This window comes from Achroia grisella, unplaced genomic scaffold (assembly GCF_030625045.1).
Source record: "Achroia grisella isolate CSIRO2021 unplaced genomic scaffold, CSIRO_AGI_Agris_v1 utg782, whole genome shotgun sequence".
In the NCBI taxonomy this organism is placed as follows: Eukaryota; Metazoa; Arthropoda; class Insecta; order Lepidoptera; family Pyralidae; genus Achroia; species Achroia grisella.
The window spans coordinates 611,699-635,442 of NW_026713022.1; the positions used below are offsets into that span (position 1 = coordinate 611,699).

General features: G+C 31.0%; 1 protein-coding gene across 2 annotated transcripts in view; it reads right to left on the minus strand.

Annotated features, from left to right (window-relative positions):
* LOC131851210 (probable G-protein coupled receptor CG31760) overlaps positions 1-23,744 on the minus strand; it is a 42,116-nt gene that overhangs the window by 14,542 nt on the left and 3,830 nt on the right. The window lies entirely within an intron of this gene.

The following is a 23,744-nucleotide window of genomic DNA, read 5'->3' on the forward strand; positions in this document are numbered from 1 at the left end:
ATACAGTTTTTTTAGGTATAACAGTGGACTCGAAATTACAATGGGGGCCCCATATTTCAAAATTGGCCAATAGACTCAGTTCAGCTGCATATGCAATTAGAAGAATTAGGCAATTAACAGACGTGGCGACGGCTAAACTTGTATACTTTAGTTATTTCCATAGCATTATGTCATATGGTATACTACTGTGGGGTAAAGCAGCCGATATAAATACTATATTTATTTTACAAAAGAGAGCCATACGTTCTATTTATGGTATGGGTTCAAGAGAGTCATTACGTCAGTGTTTTAAAGATTCAAATATCCTCACCGTTACTTCACAATACATTTATGAGAATATCATGTATACACGGAAGAATTTAGAGAGTTTTAGAAAACTTAAAGACTGTACAAATAGAAACTTACGCAATAAAAATGAGCTAATTTTACCTAAATGCCGCCTGCACAAAGTCAGTAATTCATTCTATGGTAATTGCGTAAGATTTTATAATAAACTGCCAGAATCTGCACTAAATCTGACAGAGAGGCAATTCAAATCTTATATTAAACAATTTTTGTGTAAGAAAGCCTATTACAGGATAGACGAATTCATAGACGACAACATATTAAGTAAATAACTAGTTTATTAGCATACAACGTTATAATTTAATTTTCTCATTGCTTTCTTGATTTAATTGATTGATTTTAGAAATATGAAAGCGTAGCGGTTTTTGTATTGATTGCCGCATGCATTCTTATGTAAAATGTGAATACTATAACTATCAGATAGCAATTGTAAGTAGCTTTGACGTAGTCTAGTGTTTTGAGTAGTCATGCTCACTAAAATGTCCAGACTTGTGGCGGCGTGGTGGGCCGGGTCATTGGGCTCCCTAAAATATGGTCGAGCACAGTGATGGCTGGCTCATCCGTCATACTCGTGAACGGGTGCTGCTTGTAGGGACTGGTCTACTCTAATCACTATGACTGATTTCCTCTTATTCATTGTTTAACCAGTTGGTTATATATTCAATATTATTTCTATTTGAGTATTTAATAGAATTAGTGCTAATTGGTGGTTTGTATTCACACACTTAAACTTAAAAATGTAAAGTAATAATAAATTATTTAAAAGAGCAACACGCAAGTTTCTTTCTCGTTCTTCTTGTGATGAGACAGCTTTCCGAACGAGCGGTAGATTAAAAAATGTAATGACTATTCAAAAGTGCTTCAATGTAAGTTTATTTGAATAAATGATTTTCTATTCTATTCTATTCTATTCATAAAAAAAAACTAATTATGACGAGAGATAGCTGTAAGTAGTGTCTTCTGTTACGTAGTATTAAAATATTATAACAGCGTTCATCATTAAGTCGACTATATTTTATTTGTAACTCCACTTTGGTTTACAGTCGTGAAAATATGTATGTTGCAAAAATCGGTACAAGAGACCATTAGGATATACATAAGAGAAGGCTCAAGTGAATATCATTATACATGCCACTTGAATTGAAAAGGTATAATCCATCTCTTTATCGTCGAAGTATCATAGAATTATCTATAGAGAACATTTAACGGCTTCTTACTTCCATACTTGCGGTGTTAATATTTTTTAATTATTAAATTTTATCTGTGGTGAAACTATTTAAATAATTTATATTCACCATATATAGTGCAAGATACTACAAAAAGATGGTAATGGTATGGCTTTCTAATTAGGGGTCATCCACAAAATACATTATATATACTAATTTTTTTTTCGCCTCCCATCGTCTATGTCACTGCTGATCATATTTCTGAAACTCTCTAATGTAACTTCAAATATATTGCAATTCAAATATCAATAAAATATCGTGTTTTAAAATTTTATATCACGGATTTAGGAATCTCTGTCATAGAATGATAATCCACTATCTCCCCCCATACTTGTGACGTATTTTATAGATGTCCGCTTATGTACCTACTATATAGATGAAGATATGAATTGCTTTACTCGGGTTCAGTTATACTCATTTCACTTTCAGCGACAGCCGTCAAAGTTTTGCGATGGCAAATGGTAACAATTGAAAGGAACTCCGCCCACTTGGAATGCCGGCCTGTTTTATAACTTTGCCTTCATAGAATAGTTGTGTTTGCGCGTCTACAAGAATCCTTACAATCCTTAATAATCTTCAAGTTATAATTCTTTACAGACCATTCGTACAAGATGGTGTCTAGAACTTTTTTTATTTTATCCATACTTCAACTGTGGCTTCTAAAAGTTTATCTTAAAGTCACTATCCTGTAATCTCTATACTAGATATATTTCACAGAGAATAGAGATAAGATCCAAAAATATTTCCAACAGACATCCAAATAGAGATCTTCTGACGTCCATCTTTTGACGTCAGAGTCGAGTAAAAATATGGCGGTTGTTTTTTTCAGTACTTAGTCTTATAATTAATATGAATTCATAATATTTTATATATTAAAGATAAATCCTAAATGTTTCAATTAACACAAAAGTCTTAACAATTTCATTGTGAAGATTTCAGAAATAGACTATAGATATTGAATGCTATATTTACCTACTGTGTTTTATTTGTGAAAATTGCATCAACTCTAGCTTAAGTTTTGTTTTTATGCTTTTATATCCGACAGATAACAAAAATGTCTGTGGAAATATTAGTGTTGTCAGAAAGCAAAGCTAATAAATAAAAAAGGTAAAATAACAGGTGATGTGCGCGCTGCTGGGTTTTTAGGTCAGCAATGTAATGAGAGCCACTGGGATGAAATTGTAGAGTTTTCATATTAGACGCAAATATGTCAGTTTAGCTGAATCGCGTACGAAAGGAAGCTCGCAAAAGGAATAGATTTTCATAAAAATAGAGTATTGAGATAAATAAATATATATACTAAATAGATCTACAACAAACGTTTAGTATTATTATTAAAAAGCTGGAGAGTAAGTCGGCTTGAAAGCGCTAATAATAGGAACACTAGTTCAAATAAAAAAAAAAGTGTTGGATAGTTATGACCATATAACTTTACACTACGACACTTAGAAGAGGAGAATTAATGAAAAATATTGTAAAATTGTGTAAAATTTATTCCATTTGAGAGTGTTTTCTCTCTTATGTGATGCAGACAAAGTTGCGTGGGTTAGTTAGCTTAGAATAAAGTTAAGTCTATATCTGTATTTCTTTGTCCGGGCATTACGTAAACTTGTTGGAATAGATACACAACTAAGCAGCTGAGCTGTCTCTAGCAGTTATCTGTGCTAACAGTAAACTATTGTGGTGAACAAAAGACAAGATACCTACATTAGGTATCTAAGTAAATTAGATAAAACGAATCTCTTATATAATGCTGTATACAGGGTTGCCAACATAAAAACACAGCCTATGATAAAAATAAACATTTGTTAAAATCTCAATTTGTATCGTACCTTGTACATCGTATTTTGGCGGATTTTCTTAAGTTAAAATCTCGTACAAACTTTTTTGATGATGAAAATGCTACTACTAAAGGCCAAAATTATTTTATTTAAAGGAGGGTTTTAGTACAATTGGCATCCCTGATTGTATTACTGCGTGTAGATAGGCACTACCATTTTGTAAGCGGCGTAAATATCGGCATTTTAAAATTCTCGTCTATTTACCATTTGACGCTGACCATTTATAAACATACTGGGTCGTTTAAATGAACAACTTTTTCGTATACAAAAAGGTTTCGGTTATTGCCATTCCTAATTCATGCGAGCTTATCAACGATGAATAAAGTATATATAAATCTAACAGATGAATACCTACACGAATCTTTTTTGTGTCTATCATATTTCCTGGTACAACTTTGTTTGCTTTGAGAGAGATAAGATGAGAAATAATAGAAAAACTCAGGAAAATTCACATAGTGCCATCTAGTTCCAAACAAAGAAGTGCTTGTGCTATGACTATTAAATAACATATTCAGAAATTGTATATTGCGCGAGAATCGAAACTGTTAATATGGAAAGAAACTCGGTATGCTCTATATAACCGAGACCGTTAAATCAAATCAGATATGTTGTTATTGTTAAAGATTGCCTTTGAACTCTGTATATTGAGTCTGCTGTTCGATATAACCCTATATTCTAAAGGGTTGTTGAACCGTATCTATTGCCGATGCAGGGTATTTCCGCAGTGGGAACGGCGCGTTTCATTGGTTCTTTAGTGTCTATATATACAACAGATAGTATGAAATTTATAGCACTATTTGTTTATACATGTTTATATTGACATCAAGAGTTAATAGTGATGGTAATATTACTATAATATCTCCTGTATTATTAATATTGCGGCTATTGATTTTATATCATAAATTTTTATTTTATAATCTTTTTACTTACATAATGGTATGTTCTATCTATATTTAGTGTTGAATTTTAATTTTAATAAAATTTGTATGGAATGACAGTAAAACACTGAATTATGTTTATGTTGTCTCTATTTGCCACTCGCTATATCAAATAATTTATTGGTCTGTAAGCGAAGGACTGTATATATATTGGGCTGGTAAATATAATTATGGAAAGACGGTTTTAGGAAGAAATAATATAAATTTACGTACAAAGTAACACGTACAAGTAAAACAGCAAACCACCGAAGAATGACAATGACATATAACATTTTTCTATATCAAATAATAGGTAAAAAACATAAATAATATACATATAAATCGTCGTGCACAGGTATTTTTTTATACACAATATCTACACCTTTTTTTAATTTGTAATATAGTCGGTTCTGTTTGAACGATTAGTCATTCACAGTATGTAATGGTATAGAAACAATTTGTAAACACTAACCATAAAAACTACAAGCCAACTAACAACTATCTTTAAAAAGTTTGCATTATTTACTGTAAACCACGAAATTACAAGGATATTATTTCAGTACGTACCTACTATGTTCATGCTATTATTTACATACGTAGATTACGTAGATAGCATCTTCACACGTTTAATATTGCTGAGACATCTTGTCCTGAGGGGATAACTGCATTTGCTCGACACAAAGTTGCCAGCGTTCTTAGAATGTTAAAATAGTCTTTGTGTTCGTTTCTCGTTCATTCGAAATGAACTGTAACGCTTATTGCTAAATAATTAAGATAGGTATTAATCCTATCAAAAGCATGTGAAATCGAAAGGTAGGTAATGATGAAGTATTTATATAATGATCTTATACTGAAAAAGATAAGCAACTCCAGTTGTGTCTCAACTGTAGGTAGTCACAATCACTCTGTCAACAGTGATTGTGACTTTCATGATGATATCAGCGGATTCTCGTTATTGTCTTCCTTGATTATACCTATACTATTAACCAACTAATTCCTGGTCAATTTTCCATATCTAGTCAGCTCAGGTCTAACTAGACCTGAGCTGACTTTGTCCTTATCTTGTCATCTACTGGTGACCCGGAAACGCATAGCCGTTAGCGTAGGCTGGTGCTGAATGCATTATAATCCATTAAAATTGATAGGAATTCGTACTTTTAGGCGAAGATATTGCATAATATAACCAAAAAAATAGTACCTATAGTCTAATCAGGACGTTCGCACCTCTTGTTTTTAACATACAGGTTCTCATGATTTTTATTCCAGATGAGATAGTCAGAGATATTGTTAACATTGTCGACTGGGAATTGGGTATGATTAGAGGAAATTACATCTTCTTCTTTCTTCCGGACCCAGGACCGGTGGGTTAAAATTTCTGTCATACTCGCAATTTCCGTCCCACTTCAAATGCTTGGCGTTATTACGAAATGTTAACACATGTCAGGACTTTTGACTAATACTAGAAGATTATGAATTAGACTATATTTTTTGTACGTATGTACTTGTGACAATTTTGATGATTCTCTTTATTTGGCAGGCATTATTACGGGGTAGGTTTTATACTAATTTCCTTATTTATTACCTATTTGAAGACGATATTTTCTAGAAAAGACACGATAATTGTATTAATACGGACATACATCAAATATAATTATTATGTGATTATATATAAAATATTATATATAGACCTGAAATACAAACTTAGTCATGATTTTATGTCCTTAAACTGTGAAAGCAATATTTTTTCAGCAAATTGCCTGTCTAGGCAAGTGAAAACCTGTCAAACCGTACCCTACTCACGGTAGGTACCTCCGGGGTAAGCAAAGACAAAGTAAACTTATTTTTTTCGCATTGTCTCTAAAGATTTATAAATAAATTATGAGACTCCGATCTGGTATTATATAATTTGTAATATTTTAGGATTCCGTAGTCTGTTTACTAAATGTTATACGTGTACTATTTATTGTTTATTGTAAAATATATTTTTTAAACTCCGTATGCACTAGGAGGGGACTATTAGTAATGAAAACTATTGAAGCTATAATTTAGGAGAAATTTATGTAGAGAACTCCTTACATCCGGGTCGCTGGTTGGCACGACAATTCTATTTTTAAATATTTATATTTTTACATTGGTTGCTATGGATTTTTTTTTCTTCCTTCTATTGCTCTTGTTTTCTTATATAGTTTGTTACGATATATACTCGTATTTTAATAATATACTGTTACTTTTACATATTGCGCTTTTAATTACCACCATCGTTGGCTGCACCGACCCCAGCACCCTATACACAGTCCCACACAATGTATATTATCGATTATCGACCTCCATACAGTCCCTGTTGGAAACAATCTTGGTTAATTCCTGGGTTTTATTAGGCTTTCATCCTTTCATCATTGACTGCCTAGCCAGCATATTTTCATAGAAATTGATAGTAATGTATTCATCATGAAAAATATTGTTACTAATTATTATTGTTAACTATATATTTCATTATTTAGGTCTACACCTATGACTGTATATTTGTAATGATTTTGTACTTAATCGCCAGCTTGAAGAGAGTAATGACTACAAATAAAATTTTATTTCGTGATTTATTTATTTATGTTTGATTTTTGTTTGCCAAGACGTGTTAAACTAAATAATTTGTTAAGCCATAAATTTTATTTTAGCAAATTACAACACATACCATTGCATATAGTACCTGATATACCAGTATCTAGACAGAATGGGCACAGTTCCAAAATTCCACCTTGGCAACTGTCTTCTTAAAGCGTCTATACACGTGACGGTTTTGCAACCGATTTGTCGATATGAAATCGTACGGTTTTTCATAACACACAAACTTGTCACCCTAGCAAAGCCTACTTAACCTCATCATATCTCAATTTGTCAAAATCAGACACAACGCTTGGATGTCAAATCGTGTCATATGTAGACGCTTGTAGATAAAAGACATATCCCACACCCACAAGGATAAAAGGATTGTTTTTATACTTTGATTTTTTCAACTTTGAAATTAAGGAAAAATGGAACTAAATTTTATGAATATGATTGTTGATCGTCTAAAAGAGCGTTGTTTATTTTAACTCGCTTTCACAACTTTCTTAATATTATACCACCTACTTACAAAAATAAAGTTATATATTAACTAGTGCATAGTTTTATACTACTACGTTGGTACCATATGTTTGATTCGACGCCTGAAACACCAGGGGTGTCACTAGATAAAACTATTAAAAACTATAAGTATTTTGTTTTATATATCTGAACAACAATAAAATTGATAGCCTACTTGATCGAAAGTGACAACCGTTGCATCACATATATGTTACATGAACATCTGTTCATGTTCTGACATATTCTGTTCTATTCCACAGGACTAAGATGTCCTTTCTCGCTACTTTATATTATTCCTCACACTAGTTTAGAAAACGGCTAAAATATGTAGATAATCTTGGTAAATATGGTATGATATTTTATGTATCATACCATATGTATGTTTTAATACTGAGTTGAGGTTCTAAATAATAATTTGGCTTTGTACTGATTGTAGATTTCCTGGAACTCATTACACTGATTAATATTCTATTTACAGTAGCTTTCATTTGACATAAAACTATGTTATTTTGTTTGCACAAAATAACAGGACTTTTATGGTGCGACATTTCGCGTCTGGTACAGATTACCACCAATACAAAATTTGGAATAGTTTTAAATACGGTTCGTTCAAAAATAATGAAAACTTTAAAACAAATTTGTTACTACTAAATGGATTGGAATACAATTCACTGGTACCTTGCAAACTCATTTTAATTAATTTTCAATTCGTTCATATGATGTTCTTTATGAGTTAAAAAATACTATTTCGGAACCCTATATAATCTCTTCTTCCTAATCTCTGAACGTGTTGAAGCAAACATCGAATATCTTTATATGCAATTTTAAGCACATGCAATAAAAATGGAACCGCATCGTCGCTAGTTGACAATGTTAATGTGCTGTATACCTCTATATTGTATCGACTATGGTGACCGTGGAGTTTGCATAAAACATTAAAAATTTATTATTCATACTACTATTCTGCCTGCCCGTTAAAATGTGGCATAATGTATAATCAGATAGAAATAAATTAATTTATGTGTATCAATAAAAACGAAGTAACAATAGATATTTATTATGTTCATAAAGTATTTTTTCTGAAGTAAACAAAATCGAGGAACGAGAGTCACTCACTCAAGAATTTCATAAAACAAACCAACAACTGTAGATACAACGTTACAGTAAATAGGATCAGGGAATACCTAACGCGAGTGGGATACTTTTTTAATATTATTGTCTCTGTTTGTCGTTATGGCTTTATACAAACTTGGGAAGGAATGGCTGAGGCAATAGGAAATTTATTTCATTTTAGAGAAACTTCTCATATGAAATAAATTATTTAGATTATAAGCTTTTTTATTTTAGTAAGAAAACTTTGTACCAGACTGTTTTCTTTTCAGTTCGTTTCATCGTAGATTTTGTAAAATGTCTACCATGTGTTACCACAGTCTCACCTATTATTTAACTACTTTGTAATATGTATTTTGGTTGTTCTTCTTCTTCAGTCGTTCACTTTAGGCAGAGTGGTCGTGGACTTTATGATGGTATATCTTGTAGTATGGTATCGTTCTTATTTTGGTTGTAGAGTGAGAAAAAGCAGTGAAATTATTACAGTATAAAAGGCACAAACAACATCTTGGTTCTCTGGAATGGCAATGCATTAGCAGTATAACGGACATCACATGATAATGTAATATACATAGTGATATTCATGTATATATATATTGATCACCGTCAGCTTGTTTGCCACTCCTATTACATAAAATAAAACCTGAGAATAAACAAGAGTGAGGATCTATACTTAAATAAAATATACACTGTACCTTAATTATTTCTTTAGAAACCTTTTTAATATTGAAAAGGTGGAAGTTCAATTAAGAATTAGTTAAATATTGGTTATTATCCTTTGAGCTTGTTTCTCCGTAATTAAGAAATTGATTATTAAGGAAAGTGGGTTGAGTTAATTTTGTAAACTGAAGTTGTTTTCCAATGATTAAAAATATCCTTATTCTTTTATATGTTATCAAGTACTATAATTAAATATGATAGATATAGTGGATAGCGTCGTACAATAGTGGTTTACTATTACGACTTAAAATGAATTCAAATCTGTCCGTGACCAAAAGCTTACGAGTAATATTTTGGACTGAATTTAGAGTGATAGAAATACCAATAACTATGTCACAAGTATGTAAGTAAGTAGGTATGTCGAGAGCAATGCGACTATGTCAAGTGTTGCATAGTCATTAACAATTGAAAATCATTACCCTGCCCCATCTAGTGTAACTGTCCTGAAGTAAAATTTTATATATTTCATTTATAGTTTATTTTATTTATAAATTATATATATTCTGAAAATGAGAGGCGTTTTCCACAAGAAAGTAAAAGGGGGTTTCTTTAGTTTCCATAAAATTATACCTCCTACTCAAACTACTTAACATTATAAGCGACCCTTCAGGCTGACGCAATAATACAGGACGTGATCTTTTTTCAAAATCAACGGGTGTTCTTCCTGGCTAGGAAATATATATTTTTTTACTGTGTAATGAATATACTTTTAGTGGATATCAAAATTGGCAAGCCCTTTCGTATACACGCTTTCTAGATTGTGTTTTTGATTTATAATCATATCTAGTAATTCGCGTATCAACTTCTTCGCAATTCTCACGTATCCCATTGGATCATTTGTTAAAAATATGTACAATATATTACATATAAAACAGAAAGTTGCTTCTGGTTACATCTACTTAGCGCCTGTTTCCAAATGATAAAACAAGGTCCCGACTCGCGAATAATTATGTGCAAGAGTTTAAAACTGTAATGCAACATAGGTGGCGTACTAATTCTAAAAATATACCTATTTGTAATAGTAAAGCTATACATAAAGTTAATTATCATATCCCAGAGGATATATTTCTCAAATTTCTTTGGTGTATATATTGAGCCCTATTTAATAAGATATCATATGAAAATTTCAGCAAAATTTCAAGCCGGTTTTCTCCATAAAAATTTTACGGTTTTGTTGTATGTAGAGGTAAAGAAGAAATCAAGAACATGAAAATATTAATCTGTTAGTTACAAAGTCGATGCCTAAAAAAGATCGGAATCTTAAAAACGATTTAATACCTACAAATAAATAGTAAACAGCATTAGGAACTTTGTAAATCAAACAGAATATATTTTCCTTAATCGAGTAAATCGAATAAACAGTCGCAGTGATTGATTATAGGTAGCTACAAAATTCATTTTAGAGATGGCCACGAACCGTTTATTGGAAATGGCGGAGGCGCCGCAGAAGTCTATTTCCTACTGCCGCGAAACTTAAACAATTTATAGAACTTCAATCTCAGTAGAGCGGCGCCGACGAAATTTAATAGTTTTTCGATATACTCGTAAGTATACTTCAATTGTTTCATATATCATCTGAACAACAATATTACTATACAACTAAAACTCGTTGTATCTCGCTGTTTTACTCGCTTGAATTAAGACTAAAAATATTCTTACTTTAAGTGCTTAAAATTTTATTCAAGTGTCATTATTAACGAGATTTTTTTAATCAGAAATAATTTTAAGTTACAAGTTGTTCAAAGAAATAACAAAATCGATTAAACTTTTAGGTATAAGTGTTGAACTGTTTTATCGTTTCCTTTCGAGCCTATTTTTCAAATAAAGATAATGATCTTCATTTCAAATATAGGTACGAACCACTCGAATAGTTAAAATGGAATTATAGCTTTTAGTTTTTATGAAACCATTGCAGCTTTACTGCTACGTAGCTTTATTATCAGGACATATGACATAAACATGACTCTGGTTGAGACTAAAAAATACAAATCGAATAATAACAAAGGCTTTCTCGTAGATAAAATAACACAAATTATAAATATTAAAACAACCACAACTATTAGTTGATAGTTACACAGACGTCAAAACAGAATAACGTCAAATTAGACAAAGTGTACAGTAGAGTGGTATAAAAGCTATTATATAGATTAAAATTCCCTGCTGAAATAAGCAAGGAAAAATTGGAAATGTCGTACCTAACAGTCAACAGCGCAACGGTGCGGCGAGACTGATAAATCTTTTGCCGCTAGTGTGACGATTGTTGTTTTGTATCTACTTTATAGCTCATTGAACACAGATGTTTATATTAGAGATATTCCACATCATAAGGCACAGTAAGTAAACCTGATATTATACTTAGTCATAAAATGTAGAAGAGTATAAAAAAACATGTATTTGAAAATCTAAATGTCTAGTTTAAAATGAGTAAATAATCTAATAAAAGAGTACAAAATAAATTGTATGGCAAAGTATCGTAAGAATAAATCTCGTAAGAATGTCTGTACGTAAGAAAGCGTTCTAAGCATTCTCTACATTCAGCATACGGGTTCTAGATGAGATAGTCAGAGCATTTCCAGCTATCGAACGGATTTTGGGACTGATTAAAGGAAATTATATCTATGTTATTTTTTCTTCCGGACCCCAGATCGACTTCGTACTTAGAGCTAAAGAGAAAAACTAAAGTATAAAGGTCTACTAACTTGACATTGGTCTTTATGATTATGCTCGAGTTTATTTTCTAACTTCTACTGATATAACGACGTTTTAGATATTTGTTTCAATAAAGAACTGAACAACGCTGATTGTCAGTCTATGAAGATTGATTCTTATAGCAGGCATCAATCTTCGTAGATTGATACCCGTATAAGCTGAATGTTAATGCATTTTAAGATTATCTACATAAATATATCGAAGATCATGGCACGTGTGAGCGTAAGTCGCGGAATTTTCTCGACTTCGGCTAATATAACTTCAGTTTTGTAAACAACATTATCGATATTTGTATGAACATTGATGTCGTTATAACGAATCAAAGAAAAAGTAATGGCCCAGATGTAGGAAACTAAATTAGGTCAGGATCGAAATGCTCCGACGAAACCCTTCGATTTAATGGATCATACGCCGAATAAGTGTAAAGTATATGGATGTTGAAATGAATATAGAACAAATGAATAGAATTAGGAATAATAATATCAATATAGGTACCTTACATTGCGATAATAGCTTTATAACGTACATACATACTAGGTATTTATCACAAGTCTTTTTTAATGTCATTAAATAGTAAAACTTCTTCAGAAATAATAAACCCTTTCTAATTACACTTTCCTATATCTATATTATTATTAAAGTACATATCTATATTTTGATACAGTTTTGAGTTTAGTAATTAAAAAGTGATCCGGTGTTTCCGGTTCGATATTGTTGACTTAACATTCGTGTAAAAAACACGAATGTTAAATCAAATAATTCTACTACTTATTCTAAAAAAATATATCTAATAGTAGAAATTCGTGTATCGTTTATTTTAAAATTATCTGCAAGATGAATACTTTAACAGCAGAGTTTAGAAATGTTAATATTTTATACACTTGGATAACGAAATTGAAATAAAATGTCTCTACGTTATAATAACAATATCATACAACAGTGTATTATGTAAAGTGTTCAAAATAAGAATTTAGATTCTTTTCAACTTATTCTAACGCTGTCCGCATTAGAATAATAGTTTACAGAGGTACGTACCCACGCAGATGACTTTGTAGATAGAATATAATATAGGGAACATTATAAAACAGAGTCTCTCTCTGTTTATAATGTTCCCTAGTATAAATGAAAGAAAAATCCTTCTATATTTTTTTATATCATATTTCTTAACTCCAAATTTACTAAGGCCGCATGAATAAATTAGAGATAGTATACCTTCGATAAGATAGTCATTCGTAGCCAGCCAATCTTGACAAAGGAAGGAACAATAAATTATGAGTCAGTCTATTTGGTATTATAATAGTGTATTTCCCGTAGAATATGTACATTTGTCCTTGCAAGAATAGTTTGTGGCTATTCAATATGATAATAATAATTAATTTCCAGTTACATGGGAACAAGAGATACATTTATATGTGTGCATGTCCATAGGCAATGTTATATAAAAATCTATCATCTTTTTTCTGCATTTTTGCACTTTTTTCTGCAATTGAATCTTTAGTGAGTTTCTTTGATTGCACACATTTGTTCCAAAAGCAAAGGCTGTTGTAATAAGCTTATGCGCATAGGGTTTGAAATATCCTGTGTGTGCTAGAAACGACAAAGTTTATGATAAGTACATACAATGTGTTGAGATAAAAGTTTGAAATTGTGCCATGTCACTCCTGATATTAATTCTTGTGTCACAAAGTTGCATTTGTTATTTTATTCTTCAGACCGTATTGCAATTTCATATTGGAAACTAGGTAAGACAATACCTACTTCGCAGCCATAATTTCGTTTACATGCCAACTGCTCAATAGATGAATCGATGACAATAAGAAGGTAGTTGGAACTGGAAATAGGAGCATGATATAAGGCATTGAAGAAGGCTTATATTCAATAGATACATACAAGCTGGGATTACATAGTGAAAAATGACATCTATTTATATGGAAATAATATTAAGTTAGGTTTGTTTTGTTTTTGTTCTGAATTGTTCATTTTTCACTGATACTGTACATATTGTTTGGTATTTGGTATAAATTTCCTGAAATAAAGAGGATCTTTTAATTTCTTAATGATGATTTAGAATACCTATCAATATATTATTGTAATCACCAAGTTTGGTTCGTATATTCTTATGATATGTTCCTAAAGAGATGGATTTCAACAAAGTATTATTTTGCACCGCCTTCTGAAAACACCGGCTCAAGGAAGCTGTATACGCTAAAGATTTTGGAACAAAAACAAATGATTTTACTTCCTCAAGAGTCGTGACGGAGCGATGTAAAAAGTAATTTTACCCGCTCTCACATACGTGGGAATATGAAAGCTTTTCCATTAAATTAGAAACGTTTTATTAAGTTTCAAAAGATATTCCGTTACATATTTTCACATTCTTACATTTTTTCATATGAATGCAGATATTTGTATTCAACTAATTCTGTCCGCAACAGCAATATTAGTAAGCTGTGGCAGTACTACTACTGCCACTAGCACAATGGGTTTAGCCCAGAAGAATGACTAAGTATGGGAGATACCATGGCCATCATAATCTAATTTCTGACATCAGTGATGATATTCATGTATACAGGCGACGGTTACCACTTTCCATCAGATCGGCCGTAGGTTTGTTTGCCATTGTAATTATATAAAAAAGTACTCTTGTTAAAAACACAAAAATATATTTAATTGCTAATAGAATATATCGCCAAATATTGAATGAAAATAAGTACTTATACGCTTACACAAATGATTTTTTTCACGTGTTTATAACATACAATCATCTCTACTTTACCAATAAAATGTTTCAAACGTTTCGTAAGATTGAGTATAGTTAGTAGAGTAATGAATAGATATTTTAAGTAAATACATTTTCACATGTTTACAGAATAAAATAACAACACTAACGTTCTTTATTTAGTCTGAATCATTTAAATTGAATTCCAAATAATATTTCTTCAAAATAACATTTCGTGTAGTATCTTTTAGTCTATTTTATAAGCACTTATATCTATCTATGTATATCGAAAGTTCTACAAAATAATAACGATCACGAGGGAGAGAACAGGCAACATCTTTAATATGTGCTAAGCAATTTGTTCACTATGACAAAAGACTTATGTTACGCCGTTTTTCACCTGTAAATTTTACTTACATAATACGGGATATAAATTAAAAGCATTCATTCATATATACGAAATTTTTAGTCACTTAAGAATTGAATTTTTTATCAATATTGTATAACCCTGCTCACACGTTAAAGTAATTAAAGATTTAGAAATAATAATAATTGATTTTGAACAGTAACAGATATACTATATAGTATCTACATAATGATTCTTTTCCCGCTTTCGTATGAACTCTCTTAAACGATTTCTGAGCAAATTCTTGCTACCATTCGGTTGAAGCAGTACCTAACAATTTATTCCACTATAGAGAATTTGAGACCCGGCGAGGGTTGCGGATATGGAAGCCTTTAGACCTCTATTAACCAGTAATCCGATCCTTCCGAGATTTTCCACATAAAAGGCCACCTTCCTCGCGGTTATACAGAACTCTCATCACTTATTATTTTAGTATAGCTGTGGTTTAAAATATAACGATGTTCCTAGATAGAACAATTTACTTCTAGTTACAATTAAATATCATTTGATGCATTCAGATTGAGCTGAATGTCATATATAGACACGTATGTCTATACCACAATATTTTTGGTTTAATGGTGAGTGAGTTTCCGTTGGAACTATTTATAAAACAATACTGGATGTATCAAGTTTGGGATCTTCCGCTTTCAATAATTTGTTTTCTGAGTGATGTTACTTAGGGTAACGATGCCTTGAAGTTAAGATTAGATATAAGTGTAATATTATCTTTGAAAAACGCTAGTAAAAAATATTGTTATTACCTGTTATAACGATACCTTCCATTATTCTTCCCAATACAACTTACAACTTATTTTATTTTAGAAAATATCTTTAAAGACGACATCGGTGAAATGTGTATAATTTAAAATTGCTTTTATATTTCGAACCTTCAGGTCAATAACCTAAGTATAAAGAAGTTAAAGTATAAATTTCATATTATTACCGTTTTCCAATGGCACATGTCCCTTGGAAAAAAAATTCAGTTTCTTGATCACTATCGCTGAATTTCTTATTAGTATTCTCGTCGTTCGTCCTATATCTTCAAGATTAAAAGCTTTTCAACCATAAGTAGCTTGTTTGTTTGTTTCTTATGCACGTTGAATTATTATCTAGAGCGAGGTTACCAGAACCTTTTTCTCATAGACCATTTTCAAAATTTAGTTGGTACCGATGGACCCCCTCCACCTATATTTCTACCATTTTCAAAACTCGACAAAAAATATGAAGATTAGATCTAACTATGGAAATTTGTTGTGAATCGATGTAAAAAAAGTAAAGTTGGCCCATGATTCCATCCAACTTTACATTTTTGACATCTACTCACTTTGTACTGAATAAGAAATATGAAGTTTTTACAATTAACAGTAGCTGAACTTCTTAAAATATTACCTGCCTAAATTGATAGGTGAATAGTATGTACCATATTTTAGTTCTTGATTTTTGAAAGTAGATAAATTTTGCTGATCCTCGCTTATGAATTTGAACTCAATTTTTTTGTCACGTCAACGGCTTGAAGACATTAGCCGCATACTTCTAACTGCTCCAGCAGGGATAACAGTCGTGAAGGGAAATAGAAAAATGTCTAATTTATGTATATTGTAATGTAAAGATGATGATAATCTATACGAATATATTTTAAATATTTATTTCTGTTTATTCTATTTTAAACGGCTACATGAATTCTAAAATAAAAATAATACGGCTATATTATTATGCAAAACAAGTGGAGTGGAACTCTTGAGTGGAGTTATGAGAAAAGTTTATTTCGCCGCAACTGTGTCCGAATGAATTTACGATAAAATAAGGAATTGAAACCATACTAATGTTATAACATTTAATGTGTGTCCGTCTGTCTCGTTTTTATCTTTTCACGACTCAAGAGTTGAGTTAATTAATTTTGTCGTTTTGGTAAATTGTATCATGATCACGAACGCTTTTTTTAAATAGCCAAAAAAAAAAACAGATGAAGTTGTGAGTAATCTGAAATTTGCATATTTACAAAAAATGTTCCAAAACTTTAACATTTTCCTTTTCTTCTGAACTGGAAAATGTATCATACAAAAATTTTAATATTAATTTTTATATTATTATTATTATTATTTATATTATATATTTTAATATATATTTCTATTAACAAAGATTTTTTTTATTAGTTATAAGAAATCAAACATTTGTTTATTTCTGCGATCTGAGATGATATTATTTACTTAAATTTATTCGTTTATTATTTTTTTGTAGATACAAATAGATATATGTGATCAAAATCACAAATTTCGGAATTCTGGTCTAGTATCGAAGTGAAGAATGGTACCATTGAGTACCCATAGTTCAGGTTCTGTTCACTTTAGGACTAGATGGCGCTGTATAAATTGAGTTATTTTTATTAATTAGCTTAAAAGAGTTAAACTTCCATGTCTCTAAGTTTACCTAAAGTCCGCCGCATGTAATGTCGCGACCATATTCGCTCCCTGAAAGCGTGGTTCGTCAGAACCCACTATGCATAATTCAATGGCCATTATTATGTAAATATACCTAGTCCCGTAACTGAGAAAAAGCAATCTTATTTTCTCTGTCGTCTACATACACGGGCACACGGTTTCAAACTAGCAATTATCCGCGACTTCGTCTGTATAAACTTTCATTATCTGCTGCTAATCATACATTATTATCTCTCTGAGTACGTATTTTTTTTAAATCTACACTAAGGAACTGCCTAACTATTTCACGTCTCTGAGTACGGCGTATAGGGGTTATTTTTATAGAAAAGTAACCTTAGTCTGTTTTCATGATTTTCAGCTCAAATTTAATTACGATCCGTTCAGCTGTTTAGACGAAACAGATAAACATACTTTCTTATTTATAGTATAATACTAGCTATTACCAGCTACTTCGTTGGCTTTTTTAAATTAAAATTAACCTAAAATAACATCCATCTTAGTGGTACAATCTATCTTTACGTTAAAATTCCTTCATATCAGTTCAGCGGTTTAGTGGTTTAATGAAGGTAACACATTCGCATTTATACATAACATTAGCATGAATGAATATACATATTTAATTCAAACATTTAAAACAATGTAAACACAAGTAAAAGTATTCCACGTTCATGCTATAATGGAAAATCCGCAGTTCAGGAGAGACGCATCGAGTTATTTTTGGAATTTTCCCGAGAATTTTCTTTGCAACCGACTTTACAAAAGGACGTAGCTCTCTATTTACCTAGATCTTTTTTATTTATTACAACTTCTAATCTGTTAAATTCATCGATTTTGATTATTCTTTTTTATTGTGCTTGTTGCGTAGTATAAAAGATCTAAGCGAACAGACAGCGGAAACGTCTTCATTTTATACTATGTAATGATTATTTATGGGCAACTAGATGTCAACAAGGACATCGTTTAATTTTTTCAAGTTTAGTTGTAAAAATGTAACAAACACACAGACATACATTTTAGAAATGATAAATATTTTATATTATTTAATTTTCTAAACCAGTGAGTTCTTTCCAACTCTAAATATCCTAGCTTAATTAGTTATTTATAGTTACTATGTCCAATAGTATACCCCATGACACAGTAGGTAACGTTTAGAATACAAAGTCGCGTGAAGAGATACGATACATGCGACATCAGTTTCCGTCCCCGTATTACAGTATGACGTTTGTGATGTCTTTGTCCTAGTTATCAAAGTACCGGCATGTTAAAATCTTTATAAGTGTAAATATAGATATACATATCAAAGGTTTTCCGATGTAGTACGCAGAAATAAACTTCATTGGGCACGCATTTTACATGTATATTAATTGAACATGTTACCGCTACTTGCAACAGATAGAGTTTCAAGAATTTCAAGCAAATTCATACTGCTGGACTGGCTAATAGCCCACTACTTTTTATCTTAATAAGAAAGAAATCGCGTGTAACAATACTAATATATAATAGTAATAATAAATTCAAATTCAAAAATCATTTATTCATGTACGACATTTTAGCCGCTTATGAACGTCAAGTTTTACATTATAATATTTTTTCCCTAACGTCCAGTTCGGTATATAGATCCAATTGAGAAGAACTGGCAAGAAACTCAATTGAATTACTTTTTTTTTTAAATCCAGTTTATTTACAATGCATTTATATAGGTGTCTATGTCTAACATTAAATGAAAATCCCGAACATGAAAACTATTGCCATGCACGCTCGTCATTCAAGTAATCGTTTAGTGAGTAATAGGCCTTGCTCAGTAAATATGATTTAACAGATGTTTTGAATTATTATTATTGTAATTTTTATACCTATTCCCATAAAAGATCTATTGACTTTTTCTAAACGATACTAATATTATACTTATACTTATAATATATTTAACCAGCCTTCTCAAAATTTTATTTTCAATAAGTACCTACTCTAGTGTTGGTGTAGTGGATAATAGGAATAATCGAACATATGTTAATAGAAATATTAAAATAATATGTGCCATATGCATTTACAATTTTACCTCTAACAGACTATTTATTTGTAAAACATAGCATGTGTCCTTCCTCGTAATACATCATTGTATTAAAGTACTTTAAGGTCCATTCAGCAAAGTAAAGGTAATAAAAATACTAATACTGCTAATACACAAACAGATAGACAAACTTTTGCATTTATAATTTTAGTATCGGTTATTCCTAAACTATTCAAAATATTTGAAATTACCACAAACAACAATTGACAACATTATATTATTTACGTACAACAAGAGTACTACCTGAAAGACAATAATGTCTTATTTTATAGGCAAAAGCCCGAGCACTTATTTTTCATTTATAGAAACAAGTAAACTGTTGTGAATTGTCGAGTAAGCACGAACTGAGCTTTAGATTCAATAACAGTACATCGCAATAGCAATGTCAGCAGGGAATTCAGCTTTGCTTTCCACTCCATCGGGTCCTAATAACGTTCTTACTCGCCTTGCTTTGCAGTAACAATTTCAAGTGCTCACTTAAGTAAAGGATCAGTATTATTATCGAAGTCATTGGATTATTACGATACAATGTTAACCCTTGTGATGGATAATATTATATTATTGTATGTTTCTTTGTCAGTTCCTTATGTACAGAAAACTATTTCATATATTGTAGACTTATAAAGTAAATCGATGAAAAAAGGTTAAATTGTATGGTATATTTTTTTTGTGACACAAAGAACAGTTAAACTTGTATAAATCACTATACTCTAGCAAAGATACTGGATAATGAATAGAGGTAGAGCTCTATTCATTATCCAGTATCTACAGTACAAGGTCTGATGTAGTTTGGAGCTAAATGATACTGTACGGATTATCTAGGGTTATTTATTTATTGATATATCTGTCGCATATTATTACCTAAATAAAGTATTTTATTTACGACCAAAATACTGAAAGTATTTATTTATTTATTCGACTCAATCCTATGTGAATGACCTAGTCAGAAATTATAACGTAAACTATGAATATTTTGCAATTTATTGACTTCGTCAAAATAAATTATTATAATTGAAGCGAATCTACGTCGCGTAAAAAAGTATAAAAATTAATCATAATAAAGAAATTTCTTTGTGCCTCTTGGGAATTTCTACAGCTGATGTGAGCTATGAAGGTTCATCCATAAAGAAAATATTTACTTTTCAATATACTGGGTAAGGTATTTACTTTTATTTATTATTATACTAACAAATTAGGTAATTAAATACTTCTAGACTTCGCAAATGCCCTCTAGCTCCAAACCAAGCTGGTACTATAGAAGTACATGACTGCGCCAACAATTAAACAGTTATGTACCTTGTCAATATCTCTATGAAGCTAATGTAATAAAATATTATAAAAACACCTTAGATGCATAATATAAAATAGAAAACCGTCCGTTTGAAGATTAATATAGACATATATTTTTAGAATTGACGAAGGGTGTTCTTAAAACGATATCTAAAGCAAATGGAAAAATAAATATAAAATAATTTGAACAATGTGTAGAATAAACTTATATTGAGGTGTATACAAGACGGGGCAAAGAACATAGGTTTTAAACACAGAGCTTAAGTGTAATGATAGGAAATAGGACTGTTGGCATAATAAAAGTATGTAATATTATATTATCTGTGATAAAAGTAACTAAAATACTTTACAAAAAAATCATGTAACAAAATATTTAGAATATATACTAATGTTATAATTTTGAAAGTATTTTTGTCTGACTGTTACCTTTTCACGGCTAAACGCCTGAACGAGTTCTAAAAAGATAGATTGTGTCACTAGGATAAACATAGATAATCTTTTATCTTAAACAACAAAACCAAACGAAGTCGCGACAATAGCTAGTCTATACACATAAATAAAATTAGAATGTATGTTTGTAATATTGAAATAACCGTTTTTTACTACATGCATATGAATATATATACGGTACATATACCAAAATAACAATTTTTATAATTTTTGTCTGTCTGTCTGTGGGTCTGTTTGTTCCGGCTTATCTCTGAAATGGCTGACCCGATTTAGACAGAACTTTTTTTGGCAGGTAGCTGATGAATAAGGAGTAACTTAGGCTACTTTTATTTTTGAAATATAAAGTTAAATTCCACGCGGACGAAATCGCGGGAATAGCTAGTTATAAATAATATCACGAGTATTGAAATAAACCGCTTCAATACTGTCAGTCATAGGTACTCTTGAATATAATTGTTTGTATTGAACTACGATCGAACTCGTAATGGAAATGAGTGGGAAAACATGAAATACGACCGTCCAATAGTTATAGGTACAAATATTTTTAAACTATTTTCTGGTTATTTATTGAGTAATTTTTAAAACTATAAACATACTAATGAAATCTAGATACAGACCACATAGAAAAAAATATTTATACGCACTGCTCGTATTTTCGTCTGGTGAACATGTAAACGCCAGCTAGGACTAACATCATTATAATATCATTTCATTAATAATTTAAGAGCTACGCTCTTGTCATAATAATGATAAATAAAATAAGGAATAGACATATTTAAGTAATTTCTTGTGTGAATATATATCTACATATAAACAGAACAGTTGACACCCCAAGGCTATGAAAAAAAAGTTGTATTGTAATATTCCAAATGCAATGACGAATAGGCACGAAGTCACGGGCTCAGGTAGTGCACTCACATATTGCGAAGGGTAAGAATATAATGTGTTACTACTATAATTCAACCCAACATATCCTAAGAGGTAATTGTGGAAATAAACCGCGAATACACTAGCACAAGAGAAGGAAAACTCAACTTAGAACCACACATTGCGTGTGTAAAGGTCTTCTTGTATTAAAGTAATCGTTGGCCAAGTTGTGATGAACTAATGCCTATGATTTATATCAATTATTTTAGAGAGTATTCAGTATTAGAAAAAAATAAATAAACGAATTATAACATTAGAAAAAAATATTTTTCCTGTGAGAAATATACTTGAGTTTCACGTTAAGTCTAATAACTGTATTGTTTTCCTCGTTATCCGGCTGTTTTGGCGTATTATTGTCGGCTATATTTTGCTTTAAGCTTAGATGTTCGTTCGAGCGTGTTTTATTTAATTAGTAGGTCCGTTAGACCTTGTACCTATGGAATATTGTTCAGGGAAGCGTATACTCAAATAACCCACAGCTTGAGAGCACGCCCAAATGACGACGCTGATCGGTAATGTTTTCTTTCGGCAGTTAGATTTCTATATAAAGATTTTTGGGGACTACTACTATTATCTGAAGTACGGCTATAATAGTAATGTATAATATGTAATGGCAAGTGGAGAGCTTCATTACTGTTTCAAACTAGTTATTTGGTTTCGAAGTGATTAACATAACATTCTACAAAGTATGTCAATGGTTATATTAATAACCGTGTCTTAATATGAATAATTTTATGGTAAATAAAGGTATTTACCTCTCTCAGCGTGAGCTCGTGATCATGGCTAAGTGCAACCTAGTTGAAACGTCGCCGAGAGGTAAATACTATATTAACCTTTATTTACCATAAAAATATTCCTGTTATGACCCAATTAACAATATAAATAATAAATCTGTGGTAATACTTTGTGTTTAAACATACTTTATCTATCTATCTATTATCTATGTGGTCCGACATTTTAAAGACAAAGGAAAAGATAATTAGTTCGTGGGTGGTGAATAATATAGCTAATTATTTATTTTAAATATATATAAATGATGCCTATTGATCGTTCTATTGTTTGGTTAGCAGCATAAATGTGTCTCTTGGTGTTTCCAACCATTGAATGACTGACTAATTGAACTTTTTTCTGGCAAAAAGGAATCTCATAGACACACATTCTTACTTGGATTTTTTTCTTCACGCATACTTTTTTGATTATTCTATAATACTTTAAAATGCACTATATATCTATCTATAAAGATAATTGTTACTGCTTCAGACCACATTGTTCAATTTAACGAGTAATTCGTTGGAGCAATCTAATAAATTGATTTGAACTTTGTCATTGTTAATACCTAATATCTATCTATGTAACATTGTGTGGCTTCAATAGAGAGGACAGTTGCAATTGCATTGGCAATTTAGACTGGATTGTTATATATAGACTTGAAGTTGGTCTATGCTGATATATCTAGTA